Raw genomic sequence first — 15057 nt, 5'->3', positions numbered from 1 at the left:
CGTTTGGGTATTTTCATATCTTTAATTATTTAATTCTGAGATATTTTCTCCCGATATTTTGTTTCTTCTTTTTCTTTTAAATTACTCTGAAATTTCACCCAAGGCACAATCTATAGCTTAACTCCAGTTTTTCCTATTTTATAGGGTCTCCCCACTGAACCCTGGCCAATCCCCCGTCGTGGGTATGTGCCATATGACCAAGGCAACAACAACAACAACAACCTGGGGATCTTTAACGTGCACTGACATCGCACAGCACACGGGCGCCTTAGCGTTTTGCCTCCATAAAAACGCAGCCGCCGCGGTCGGGTTCGAACCCGGGAACTCTGGATCAGTAGTCGAGCGCCTGAACCACTGAGCCACCGCGGTGGGTAAGAAGAGAAAACTGAAAATCGATGCTGTATTTTGAGGAAAGGCGCTGCGCTGCGCAGGGGCGGAACACCTGTGGCTCGGTGATACTATAGTGGCGCAGTAGCAGTTGTGACTAGGGAGCAAGAGAGAGAGAGATATCTGCGACGAGGCGATTTGACCGTTGCGTTTGTGACATAAAATGGCGGCGGTGTACGTGGCGATACGACTGAGGCGGCTGGGCCGGCGCGAGCAATGGCTGAGGAGGGCGCAAGAAGACGCGTTTGACTTGCCGGACGAGCTGTTTCGACGCCTCTTTCGACTGTAGAAGCAGACTGTGGAGTGGCTGAGCGACGGACTGGGAGGTGCGCGTATGCAAGCGCGTTGTCGGTGCGGCGGCAGGTGCTGTGCACTGCGGTTTTTTGCCACGGGCAGCTTTCAAGCTGCTGTTGGTAACGAGGTGCACATTGGCATCGCACAACCGATGGTAAGCAAATGCGTTCGGCAGGTGTTGGGGGCAATCTGCTGACTTAGCGCGCAGAACGGGTGGGTTCCCGCGGTCACCTCTGTGCAACAGCTACATATAAACAAAACACGCTTATGCTGGCAAAGCACTTTATTTTTCCCAGAAAATCGCACTTCCTGGTCGTCTTTCATTTCCCAAGGGAAAAGAAACAGACAACCAAACATCACATACTGCAACACTTCGCCCTATGGCATTTTGTCATCGATCGTCAACCGCACAGCAGCTTGATTTAAGACGCCGCGTAAAAAACAATACCACGGCGTGGAATCGGCTGCTTTGGCTGCTTTCGTGCCATGGAGGTAATACTCCATGATACGTGCAAAGCGGCTTGTTGACGCAGCGCCTCTATATTTTTATTGCCCGGCAGAAGGGCTCCCCGTGGCCCTGCAACCCCTTTCCTGTCGTCCTCTCTTATTCACCGAATTTTGCCGCCAGTGGCGCTGCCGGCTGACACTATGTAAAGCCTTTTGATATTGAAAGTAGCGACACTCTCCTCCACTCCCGCGCTTTCCTCCTCGATTCTCCTCGCCCGCCGGCTGCACGCGCTGCGCACGGCACGCTTCGCAGGCCATCGCGCGCTCGCCGGCCCGATGCTTTCGCTGGCACCCGTGATCACACCTAAGTTCGAGATTTTTTCTTGCTCTATTATTAAACGAAACCACTAGGAAGGGATGCAGCGTGCTTGACTCTACCATGGCCCACATTTATCGCCTTCTCGTTTGAGCAATGAAAGCGCTAAACGTGTGCGCTTGAGGCATGAACATTCACAGCGTACTGTATACAGCCCACATTGGCTTTGATATCTTCATGCCGTTCACCTCAACAGGACAAAATTGTATTTAGCATAGTATTTACTTTAAATTTGTACATTATTTAATATTTTTCGCCACAGTGGCGCTCCGTTAAATGCAATTTCAACTAGCGCTGCATTTTCGCGTAAGTACTTTTTATGACACTATATTTTTGCAGTCGAACCAGGCAGAGATTGCCGTAATTTAGTTGGACGTCACTGCACGCGTGAAGTTTCAGAAGCAGGAAATCGCCGAAAAAATGCTGCGACATTTGCTTTAACGCGATTATGGGTTTTTGTGAGGGGTGCTCAGTCCTAAAAGGCTGGGGGCCTCGGTGGGATGCATATGCCGCGCATTTAATACCTGGGCTATAGAAACTTCATTGCTCCTTGAAAGAGAAGAATTTTTTTCTAGTTTTTTCGTGCTCTCAAGAGAGATATATTTTTATTGACTACCGCAGAAATGAGCGTAGCCAAGGCTTTGGCATGAAATTTATTCAATGTAGCCCATCGAATGCATTCAATTATTGCTTCAGACGCCCGTGGTGATGCAATATTCGGAGCTGTAAACGACGATAAGAAAGGATTTAGCCATTCTGTGACTGAGTCAGCATCAAGGAAACAATTCGTACTTTTTTAAAAACACGGAGTTTAAGAATTTGACGTTATTTGGATGACATAATCAAATGTAAATTGTAAGGATTTTGCCTACGGCGAGTGAAAGTAAGCCATAAAATGCATCTTTGCTGACTCGCTCCTCACGTGCCGTTAGACCTCGGAATCGCGGTAGGCTTTCGCAGTCGCGGCGGTCACACGAACGCCTTCATCGCTCTGGAGATCCATAGCAAGGTAGGAAGGTGATCAAAGCATATTTTGGCAAAATTTCTGTCCTCCTTTCCATATTATTCTTCCAATCTGTGGTGCCCAGAAGTCATTCCTTTTGCAAGTCGCCAATGAAGCTGTTCCGTAAGAGCTGGAGAAGCTGACAGCCGCAGCCACAACCATAGACCTGAGAGGGCGGCAGGGTTTTGTCAGTTTTTTTCAGCTACTTACTGAAAACATCGTGCCACCCCAAAGCAAATTTCAGACCCAGAGTACAGGTCTGGAGAATAGAATACACAGCCACTGTGACACACCAACACATATCTGGCCAGATGCCATTTTTATTTCAGGTGGCTCCTGAAACGTTACACGGGAAACACACAGAAAAAATCCAGGATGGCACACACTTCGGAAACTGAAAATATTTGATTAAACCGCTGGTTGGAAGTAGCATAAGCTCGAACCCAGTGACATGAAACATTGCATGGTGTTAGCCTCTGGTCGATATGCGTGAAAGAGGAACAGATATTATTCAGAATAGCGCACCAGATCAATGCAACATAAAAATTTTACAACATAACAAAACTGGAGGAAACGAAGCAATTGATTTGTAGGCTCACAAAGTTTTGGGCAGGAGATACAACAAAAAGCCGCGCGATAACACTCATGTACAGCAAGAGAAATAAACAAGATTATCACGCAAAGAATTTGAATATCTATATAAAAATATGACATATATAACTAGAATACATTCAGGCAACACAGAAAAGCGTTCAAGTCGGTGAAGAAATGAAACGTCATATGAATATAATATTAGGTCCCTTAATGTAGAAATGCAACGAATCGACCTAAGGACAGCGAATGCGCATAAGTCCTTATAGATGCTGCCTTTATTGCTTGTAGAAGCCTGGCTGATGACAAGCGCTGTATTGCTGCCCTGTGCACCAGTAACAAATGCTCAAATATTTTACCGTATTCCGAATACCGCAAGTCCTTATAGATGCTGCCTTTATTGCTTGTAGAAGCCTGGCTGATGACACGCGCTGTATTGCTGCCATGTGCACCAGTAGCAAATGCTCAAATATTTTACCGTATTCCGGATACCGCAGCATGCATACCGACACTTTTGCTTCCACTTGCTACTTGCAACGTTAAGGCCTCACAGAAGCCTCAGTTCGAACAAAGGTTTGCATTCGCACTCTCAAGAACATACGAACGATTTCAGGCACTATGTTATGACATGAAGGAAAAAAAGTTTGCACAGAAATACTCTGAAGTATTGGTCTCTCAGCTTCGGATGTGCTGAAACGGTTTGATAGCAGTGCCTCGCTGTTTGGAGGGAAAGTTTTCTGCTACTTTAACGACTTCAACCACACCTACAGAAGGGCTGCTGAGCGACAGGTGCAATGAGGTGTAGTTAATGTTTTACTAGATATTTTTGTTCATGCTGCAGAAAAATGCAACAAATATCACTCACCTCTTTTGATCGGCAGTGGCAGCCTTATCGCAGGAGGCTTCATTTGCTTAGGTGCACTCCGATGAGAAAAAAATAGTCAGAATCGCATTAACCTTTAATTTCTTCTTCCCGTATTTATGCAGTATGAGCGGCTCAAACTGATCAGTATCGAAATGGAGCTGAAATGTTATGCAATATTGTTAAGAAAAAATGTGCTAGCAAAATATACACGCAACAAAAAAAATCCCAAAACGCTATAAACTTAATTCTAATGTTCCTCGCGGAGTCTTTCGCTTGAATCAATTTTTAAATGCATAGCTAATATCCGGCTGCTTAATTTATTCAGGACCACTCGAAAAGACAAGGGATAAAGAAGGGTTTCAGGGCATTTAGCGATCAAATAAAACAAACTGATAAGCCAAAATTAATATTTGAGGTCACGTGTACGCACACTAAGAAACTGCTAAATCACCCTAAGGCAGGCGATAGTATAACGCCGCAATAGTGCCAAACGGCTTTTTTTCTCCGACCGCAGCAGAGCTCTGGGACACAGAGGAGATAGTCTGCCTTACACGCTACGAAAATCTACATGCTTCCTATGCTGCGCCGCCGTTAGAAGCACGTGTATTTGCTGGAAAGAAAAATTACGAAACATTTTAACTGGAAACTCACGCAAAGACTCCGAAATTAAGGCGGCTATAATTGGAGCAACACACAGCAATGCCATCAAATGGAAAGGATAACATGCGAAACGACACACAATGATGAGCGAATTAAGCAAGATTGTCAGCCTCTTGACGAGCTCACAAGAAGTTTCAAGTATACAGACCAGTTTATGCACCAAGCAATGCACAGTACCTCGCAGAGGACGGTGTGATTCGTCGGAGCGCAGTCCTTACGTCCGATGCTATGATTCTACTTTTTTCTGCGACTGATGTCGTTCTTCCCTCGAGGAATCGTGAAAAGCATGAAGCCATTTTCACGCCGGCTTCTGCACTGCAATGCGCAGCAACCCGTCATAACGCGGCGCTAAAAGCAGAGTTCGAATGAGCAGAATGAAGCTCGACCCGCGACAGAGGCAGACGGCCTGCACATGGCGCCGACGAAAAAGACAACACAAGCAAAAAGAGACGCTTTCGCGCGCGTTTCCAGGGCGACGGCCGGAGGTGCCAATCATCGATCAGAAAAGAGCCGAGTGGAGAGTCGGGTGAGGAGGACGTGCAAAAGTTGGCGGCGCGGCGGCAAAGTGCACAGAATGGCGCTACTTTCAGTATCAAGGGGCTTTAGGAGCGGTTAGAGTCACTGGAAAAAACTCTAGGAGCGGTTAGTGTTCCTGTATATGTTCCCGGGAGCCTATATAGGAACACTAGGAGTGGTAGGGTTGCAGCGCCACGATTTCGCAGCGGAGGCAGACGGGAAATACACCCAGTGCGCAGGCCGTACATAGCGTGCGCTGCCGCTGCTACTCGAGCCCAGCCGTGGACAGAGTTGACGTTGGTTTTTTTCGTCAGATGGCGCAAGCGTGCCACATCATGATAGCTGACAGCCGTGCGGTGCGGACGCTTGTTTCGGTGCTCTTCGGATTACGCGTGGTGAGCGGGGCCTGACGGACGGACGACTGCCAGAACGCCGTGACTGCGACAAATCGATGAATACTTTCCTTTAATATTTTGAGAGCTTAGATTTAGGCTAGTTTTAGATCTAGGCTAGTTACGTGAAGTGGTCGCGAAAGAGCAGATCAGTGACCTAACGGCCGGGCCTTTTCCAGCCGACACCTGTAGATTTGCAGGGCTCATTTGTGAGTTAGCTGGTTTAGACAGTTAGACAGGTAGTTAGTATTCCTTTCTAGGTGATTGGCTTTTGCGGTAGGCAGAATTTTATTTGAGCACGTGGTTGCAAGTGGTTTATTTTCTTTTCTAGCATTTTGTGGTAGTAATATAGAGTGCTGCTAAGATGATCAAGCAACTGAAGGCTAAATGCAAGGATTGTGAGGCGTCGGTGAATCTGAAAGAAACGCGGTTTGAATCTGTAGAGGAGGCCGAAGCCGCGGATTTTATGTGCAAATGTTGCGTATTAGGTGCACGCCTGGACAGGGCTGACGAAGCGAACACCAGCCTAGCGCCACGTATGGATGCCCTAGAAAAAGAGCTGCAGGTAGAGAGGGCAGAGAAGCGCAAACTCCAAGAGCAGCTTAGTGAATTGTAGGACGCAAAAATGGCTGACACCGCCAAGCAAAGCCACATTGGCGGACATTCCAGCGCCAGCCACGTGGGTGGGGCCTGCGCTGGCATGGACAGCGATAAGGAATTAGGTCAGGCGGGTTCAGACAGGAACAGCTACGCACACGTGGCAACTAGGAAGTCTGGAGGAGATCGAGAGAAGGGGAACAAGCAAACTTCCAGGAATGAGGTCGCAGTTACAGATAAGAGGCGGCATAATAAACCGGAATTTAGGAGGGAGCAAGAGCATACCCTAGTGCTTATGGGTGGTGACTCAAATATGAGTAGGTGCAAAAGAACTATAATGGATCGTGTAAAGGGTGATAAGCGGGTAGCAGTGGGGGCATCCCCAGACAGGAAAATGGACGCAGTACTGAGAGAGACAAAAAACGAACTTTCTAAGAGAGAGAGAGAATGAAAAGGAAACGCAGGGAGGTTAACCAGATGTGAGTCTCCGGTTTGCTACCCTACACTGGGGATGGGGGATTGGGGTTACAGAGATGACAGAGAGGAAAACGCAAAAAAAAGGAACGTGCACACATGGAGACACACACACACAAGGCGTTCCAGTTAAAGTCTTTCACACAGGCCGGTAGATGGTAAGAAGCGCAAAAGCGCTTGCACGGCCTTCTTCTGCGACGGTAGGTCCTTTCGATGTTGTAGAATTCTTTTTTCAGATAGGGGTTGGTCGTCCAGTTGGTTAAGTTCGTGGCTAAGGCATGCCCTCTGTGGACTGTACTGCGGACAGGAGCACAATATATGGCCAATTGATTCTTCATGTCCGCAGTGGTCACAGGTTGGGGTGTCGGTCATCCCTATGCGGAAGGCATAGGCTTTAGCAAAGGCAACACCCAACCAAAGTCGATATAAAAGCATGGCGTCTCTACGGCGAAGCTGTGATGGCGCTCGAAGACTAAATGTTGGATCAAGTGAGTACAGCCGCGTATTTCTTAAATGTGGCTCATTCCAATGCGACTCGGTGCACTGCCGAGCAAGTAGGCGGAGCTTCCGTGCCGCGTCAGTTCTAGAAAGAGGAATTGGGACGTGGCGCTCCTCAGTATGGGCTGAGCGGGCAGCGTGATCCGCCCGTGCATTGCCGATAATCCCGCAGTGACTTGGAAGCCACTGGACCATTATTTCATGGCCGGCATCACTTATATGGTGTAACGTCTCTGTAATATGGAAGAGCAGATGTTCGTGCGGTCCGCGTCGAAGAGGTAACAGTAGAGACTGCAGTGCCGCCTTCGAATCGCAGAATATTGTCCATTTGTGTGGCGGTTCATCACCAATGTGATGAAGGGCAGTTAAGAGCGCTGCGAGCTGTGCTGCCGTCGATGTTGTCGCGTGGGTCGTCTTAAATTTGATTGTTGTAGCTTTCGCTGGAATGACGATTGCCGCCGCGGAGCTGCTTAGAAGGACAGATCCATCAGTGTAAATATGCGTTGAGTCACGGTAGTTCTCGTACAAATGTAGTAGCGTGAGCTGTCTAAGGGCTGGTGATGACAGATCAGCTTTTTTCGAGAGACCAGGAATTGCGAGATTGATTTTTGGCTGAGCGAGGCACCATGGAGGTATCGAAGGTCTCGCAGCCGGAGTGAAACAAGCTGGCAATGATTCATCATATGCAGTTATCGTTTGGCTGAAAGATGTGTGTGGCCTGTCCGCTGGTAGAGAGGCTAAATGGTGACGAGGATTCCTGGCTATATGCCTTATATGGGTCCTGAGTACTTCAATTTCAATGTGGGTCTTGACAAGGTGGTCTCTAGCGATTGCTATCGTAGCCACTGTTGAAGCCCTCTGAGGCAGGCCTAGACAGATCCGGAGCACTTGACCCCGAAGACTTTGTATTGTGCGTAGATTCGTTTTGTCTATGTTGTTTATTGCTGGCAAGCTGTATCGCAGAAATCCTAGAAAAAGCATCTTGTACAGTTGTAACATGGCACTAGGCGACATTCCCCACGTCTTGCCAGCGAAAAACTTGAACAGGTGGCAGATGCCTGTCAACCGTTTTTTCATGTATGATATGTGTGGGCTCCATGACAAGTCCCTGTCGATTATGACACCTAGAAACTTGTACGATCGGACCCGTCGTATTGTTTGGCCATTTATCATTACACTGTAGTTTGCCATGGGTTTGCGCGTAAATGGCACTAGTGCGCATTTCTCGGAGGAAATTTCCGGGCCTCCATTACGGAGGTAGATAGGAGTTTGTGTGGCGGCTCTCTGAATTCTCGCTCGCAACAGTAGACGTGTTACGGCAGATGTCCATATGCAGATGTCATCCGCGTACATTGATAGCCTGACTGTGGTTGGCACGTGCTCAAGGAGAGCAATTAGTGTTAGAATAAATAACACGGGGCTAAGTTCACCGCCCTGGGGGATGCCGCGGTAGCTATAGTGAAGAGAAGTATGGCCTGCGCAATTTGGTAGTGATAGCGGCGGGACTAAATAATGCCTTGAATGGTGAAGCCGCAAAAGTAGTGGAAAGATTAGCGGAGGGAGTTGACGATTTAAGGGCGATAGCACAGCAAGTCCAGATCGTGGTGTGCACAGTGCCGGAAGTGCAAGGACGGAACGGAGAAATTGCCAAGGACGTTGTGGCTGTTAATCGGGAGATATGGAAGTTAAGCCAGGAGAAAGGCTTTGAAGCGGCAGACATAAACAGGGAAGTGCATAGAGCAGGCTTCTGCGGAGGCTTTACACGAAATGGCATCCACTTTAATAGAAGGCTAGGAGCCAAGATCGGGTGGCGCCTGGCAGGCCGGGCAGTAGCTTTTTTACGGGGTCCACTGCGGCTCAGATCATAGGGGTAGGTAGGAGCAAAGTAGAAAGTGTAGCAATGGAGGCTGACGCCAATAAAATGACCACTAGGAGGTCCAGGAAGAAAACTACAAAATAGAAATTTAACACCAGGATCAGGTACAAACATGCAAGGCAGTAGAAAGAGAGCGAAGTGGTTAGAGATAGAACAGCAGTTGAAGGACGAAGAAGTAGGTGTATACGCGCTATGCGAGACACATCTCAGGGATCTAGAAGACCCACCATTTATTGATGGCTACGTCTGAGAAGGGAGCAACAGAACAACAACGGAGAGGAAGGGAGGAGGAGTAGGTATGCTGATACATCAAGGAACAAATTGGCAAAGAATAAAGTCAACTTGCAAACAACATGTTTGGGTATCGGTTACAATTGCCGGTAAAAAGACATGGCTAGGAGTAGTTTATTCAGGGACAGGGGACAAACAAAGGCAAGAGAACACGGATCTAGTTAAGTGTCTCAATGACGTTATAAAGCAGTTTGGAGAAGGCGCCGATATTATTCTGTTGGGGGACAACATGAATGGCCACATCGAGGATCTGGATGGATACATAGATTGTAACGGGAAGTTGATGATAGACTTCTGTGAGCTACACAACCTAGTTATTGTAAATAGAGAAACTAAGTGTGAGGGACGAATCACGTGGAAATCCCGTAACAGGCAGACGACCATTGACTACTGCTTAATCTCGCAGGGGATGTATAGCAAGCTCGCAATGATGGAAATAGACGAGGAGGGGAAGTACAGCCTCAATAGTGATCATAAGAGTATTAGTCTACAGTTTGGAGCCCTGCTCAAAAGAGAAATGAAGGGGAGTCATAAAGAGTGCACAAAATTAAATGACGAATAAATAGCGCAAATAGTGGCCTGCATAGAGGAAGCAATAGAGACACATCCCATGGAAATGTGGGATTACAATAAGTTAGAACTACTCATTAGTACAAAAATAAAACACGTAAAAGGAGTAAACCGCTGGAGACGAAAGAGGAAACCACGAAGTTGGTGGTATAAGGAAAATAGGGAGGCCATCGAACAACGACGGTTGGCATCACGGGAACACAGAGAAGCAAAGATGGCGCAGTTATCTGAAGAGGAAATAGGCCTAAAATGGGTATCTTATCAACAAAAGAAACAACAAGTGCAGGTCCTCGTCCAGGCTAAAATAAAGCAGTCCTCTGATCGCTGGCTGGCTGGCTGATGTTCGCGATGCAACTAAATGGGGGCCACGAAAATTCTGGAACCATATAAGCTGGCTGGGGAAAGCGAATCCCAGAAAGCAGGAACAGATTCACGATGCCGAGGGAAAATGGTTACAGGGAGATGACGCTGTGAACTACATTTAGCTTAGTCATTTAAGAAAGACGATAGAGTAATCACCCCAAATAAGAGAGCAACTCAGGACAGCACAATAGAAAAGAGCGTGGAACTGACGAATCTTAGCTGGAAAAAGGCGGAAGCACATATTCCAAGACTTACCTCCGCAGGAATCGACGAAATTCCAATCAAGCTAATTAATGAACTTGGCCAAAGAGGTAAGGAAACGCTGATAAAAGTATTGGAGGCAGTCATAACAAACCAACAAATTCCGCACAGCTGGAAACAGAGTAAAATGAATTGGATTTATGAAGGGAAAGGCAATAAGAAAAACATAAAATCATTCCGACCGATTACGACAACATCAGTTACATACAGGCTGGTGATTCAGGCGGTGAAAATAAAAATACAGTCATGGGTAGAAAGTAATAAAATACTCGGAGAACTTCAGAACAGGGTTCCGAAGTGGTAGGCGCTTAGATGACTGCCTGTTCGGGCTTACCCAGTGCATAGAAATAGCTAAGGCGGAAAACAGACCTCTGTATGTAGCCTTCCTCAACATAAGCGGTGCATATGACAAGGAAATAAATCGAGAAAATGAAGTTGAAATAACGTGTGAAAGTATTAAGAGTACGAAAACTGTCCAGGTACACGAAGGATTAAGGCAAGGTTGTCCTCTATCACCGCTGCTGTTCATGCTTTATATGATAAGTATGGAAAGAAGGCTACAAGGAAGCAATCTAGGTTATGATCTGTCATACACATTTGGCGGAAAGGTTGTTGAGCAACGACTACCGGGTTTAATGTATGCGAATGATATTGTACTGTTAGTAGATAGCCAGGAAGATTTGCAAACTTTGGTGAATTGCTGTGGAAACGAAGGAGACAGTCTAGGTTTCAGTTTTAGCGAAACTAAGTCAGGTGTGATGGTTTTTAACGGCACAACTGATCAGGAGCTTACAATACAAGGCGATGAAATACCCCGAGTGGCCAAATACAAATACCTCTTCGTATGGGTAAACAAAGGGCATATGTACACGGAAAAGCACGGACAGTCTCTCATAGCAAAAGGGCGAAGAGATGCCGGAATAATGAAACATAGGGCATTGTGGGGGTACAACAGGTATGAAGTCCTCAGAGGTATTTGGAAAGGAATAATGGTGCCGGGGCTTACTTTCGGGAATGCGCTTCTATGCTTAAGAGCTGAAGTTCAGTCGCGATTAGAAGTAAATCAGAGAACTGTTGGAAGATTAGCACCAGGTGCCCACGGGGAAAACCACAAACGAGGCAGTACAGGGGGATATGGGCTGGGCAACGTTCGAGGCACGGGAAGCTCAGAGTAAAGTACTATACGAAGAACGCCTGAGGAAATTGGGCGATAACAGGTGGGCAGCTAAGGTATTTAAATACCTGTACAGAAAGAGCTCTGACACACAGTGGCGGAAACGAACTAGAAAAGCTGGCCAGTAAGTTTGCCAGAGACGAAGAGGGAGAAAGAAAGAGCATTAAACGACAGGTTAAAAACATCGAAAGTAAAAATTGGATAGACTCAATGGAAAAGAAGCACAGTGGAGAACTATATCGATGCTGGAAAAGGCAGATCCTGAAGGAAACGTTTTATGATAACTCAAGAGGCAGTGCCCTCCTCTTTGAAGCTAGGTCATGGGTGTCTTAGAACGCGCAGCTACAAAAAAGGAATTTAACGAAGCAGATTACACATGTGCTGTGTGAGGTAAATCTGTAGAAACAACACAACACCTCATCCTAAAATGTGATGGTATCCATCCCGATGTCAATGCAGGCACAGTCACTCTTCCTGAGGCCTTAGGGTTTAGAGATAACAATAGTCAAGTAAATAAATCGCCGGTGGAAATTAGCAAAAAGCGATTGGAGGATTGGTGGCACAAAAGCAGAGAGGTGACATATGTTTTAAAATGTAGGAAGACGTATTTTAAAAGAAATGGCGAATTTTAATAACAACTTACCGCAGAGTTAAACAAAAATAAAGAATAAAAAACTGAGCACAGTGTCAACTACCACTGCCCCGTTTCAAAGGGACGCTCCTACCTTCCATCCATCCATCCTTGCGTGTACAAACTTCCGCTCTGCGAACATGAGGTAAAATCGTACTTCGATGTTCACTGCTGCCTGCACGTGCCTGCACGCATGTTTTTCTTCACTATCCGCTCGCTGCAGTTTGCTGATAGTGCACACCGCTTGGCCTGTTTTGCAACTCTATGTTTAGCAGTGCATTATGTACTGCGCCTATACGCATCGATATGGTTTCATGATGTGGCTTCGTGAACTTGAACACACCTATGTGAGACGATAACACCTGCTGTCGAGTTGAGCTCTGGAGGCATGCTGCGTTCGCTTTGCATACGACGCGGCTAATTGTCTGGTTTGGTTGCCGGTAGCACGTGCCAATCGGTCTCTGAAGGTGCATAATCCGCTACGCGAGTACGCTGCAAGGCTCGACATCTGATGTACTCTGCTCGATACGACGACTCGTGTTGGCTGCAGCGGATTGTGCAACACCAGACCATGTGATACGCGCTACTTGCCACTGTGGCGGGCGGTTAATCGCGTTGGAATCAAAAGCAGAATGAACGCATCGTCCCCCAAGGCTGGACAATCGGTGCAAACGCCTCTCAGTGGTGTGTTACAAGTTCAAAAATGCGCAGACAGTAACAGGCTACATGAACGCATATTCGCGTAAATGGAGGAGTGGTGCGGTTTCCCCAACGAGAAAACTGTTTATTCGGTCATCAGTGCAGCTATAAAATGCTTTTAGTGGCAGGCGGCCGTAAAAAAAAAATAAGTGTTAGATGTTGCACATCAACCAGCCCGAAAATAGGCGCGCTTTGTAACCTTTTCATGCAGCCCTTTCAGATTAAATATTTTTGCAGAACCCTAAACACTGCAGAGCTTATCGTGGAGACGAGTGTGAGCAAGTGAACTTTCGTCTGTTTAAACTTTGCCATGTATTTGTGTGAAAGACCAGCAATACAAATACTTACCCATGAAGGAAGGAAGGAAGGAAGGAAGGAAGGAAGGAAGGAAGGAAGGAAGGAAGGAAGGAAGGAAGGAAGGAAGGAAGGAAGGAAGGAAGGAAGGAAGGAAGGAAGGAAGGAAGGAAGGAAGGAAGGAAGGAAGGAAGGAAGGAAGGAAGGAAGGAAGGAAGGAAGGAAGGAAGGAAGGAAGGAAGGAAGGAAGGAAGGAAGGAAGGAAGGAAGGAAGGAAGGAAGGAAGGAAGGAAGGAAGGAAGGAAGGAAGGAAGGAAGGAAGGAAGGAAGGAAGGAAGGAAGGAAGGAAGGAAGGAAGGAAGGAAGGAAGGAAGGAAGGAAGGAAGGAAGGAAGGAAGGCCTCAGATGTTGCTGGCACATACCCACTACGGGGGAGTGGCCAAGACACAGGACACAGAACACAAGTCATTGTGGGCACTTCATCTTCCACAGAATGCACAGATTGAAACTGAAATTATGTTATTATGCAGGTGAAGTGCCTGCTGTTCAATAGTGCAGAGGCCTGAAAAACGCTGTCATGAAGAGGGTGTCTCTGCTTTCCAAATGTGCGGCTGTTCTCTTTGTGCCCGTTCAACGTGTATTGCAGAGCACATGTATGTATTGAGTTTTCTAACGTGTTTTTCTAAACCTCGATGTTAAAATCAGTGTGTTGCACCAGTCTGCTTTGAACCAGAGCGTCGATGGCATATGTTGGCATTCCCCTTTGAAATAATATACGTCCATTTCTTCTGAATAGGGCATCATCAGATATTGCAACTTTATTTTCAGTATGAAGCGATCGGGCTACAGAGCGGCATTTTAAGGCGATATTACAGCAGGAGGAGAACCTTGTTACCCTTCTACTCCTGTGCCACATATCACTCCTCATAAACAGTTGTAGCAGTAGGATAACTCTGTCATCCTTCCACTGTAGTGCCAGTGTCACATGGCACTCCTCAGAGAGCTTTCCAACAAAGGCATCTCATTTACTTGAGGGGCAAAATATGAAAGGCATTATAGTAAAAACTAATTGAGCTGTATCACTTAATCGGACCCGCTTTGCTGACAACTTCTCTCGTAAGGTGGCACAGATTTTATTCTGGCTACTATATGTATGGCCTCTCACTGTATTTGCAATATTTTTACTGCTCCCAGATGCGAGTGCTAAATAAGTACTGTCTACGGTTCACACAGTCTATGCGTAAAAAAAGCTGAAAGTAGTAAATGGAAAATGGTGCATGCTACGCAGTGTTGTAGGCGTTACTGAAAAGAAGTAACTATATACCTTACTCGTTATGCTAGAAAAAAAGGAACGCGTTACCGCCCTACGTTACCTACAAAAAAAGTAACAAGTTGCCGTTAGCGAAAAAAAAAGAAAACATCGCTGAACAGATTTTGGACAGATTTTAAAAACCAGTCCTTGTGCGAACGTCCGGTAGTATTACGTGAAGGTAAGGGGTGATTAGCTCATTTGGGCTAAATAAACAATACGTACTACGTCGTCTTGTAACTGAAAGACTGGTCGATAATGCCTATAGCGAAGAGCCTTACCTTTACATAAATTCGGTTCACAGATGGCATGGTTTCCTGTCAGAAGTGATAATAATAATAATAATAATAATAATAATAATAATAATAATAATAATAATATAATAATAATAATAATAATAATAATAATAATAATAATAATAATAATAATAATAATAATAATAATATTAATAATAATAATAATAGGTTTTTGTGGGAAAGGAAATGGCGC

Source organism: Amblyomma americanum, chromosome 1 (genome assembly GCF_052857255.1).
Source record: "Amblyomma americanum isolate KBUSLIRL-KWMA chromosome 1, ASM5285725v1, whole genome shotgun sequence".
NCBI lineage: Eukaryota > Metazoa > Arthropoda > Arachnida > Ixodida > Ixodidae > Amblyomma > Amblyomma americanum.
The sequence above is the reverse complement of the archived record's forward strand: the minus strand, read 5'-3'. Positions refer to the sequence as shown.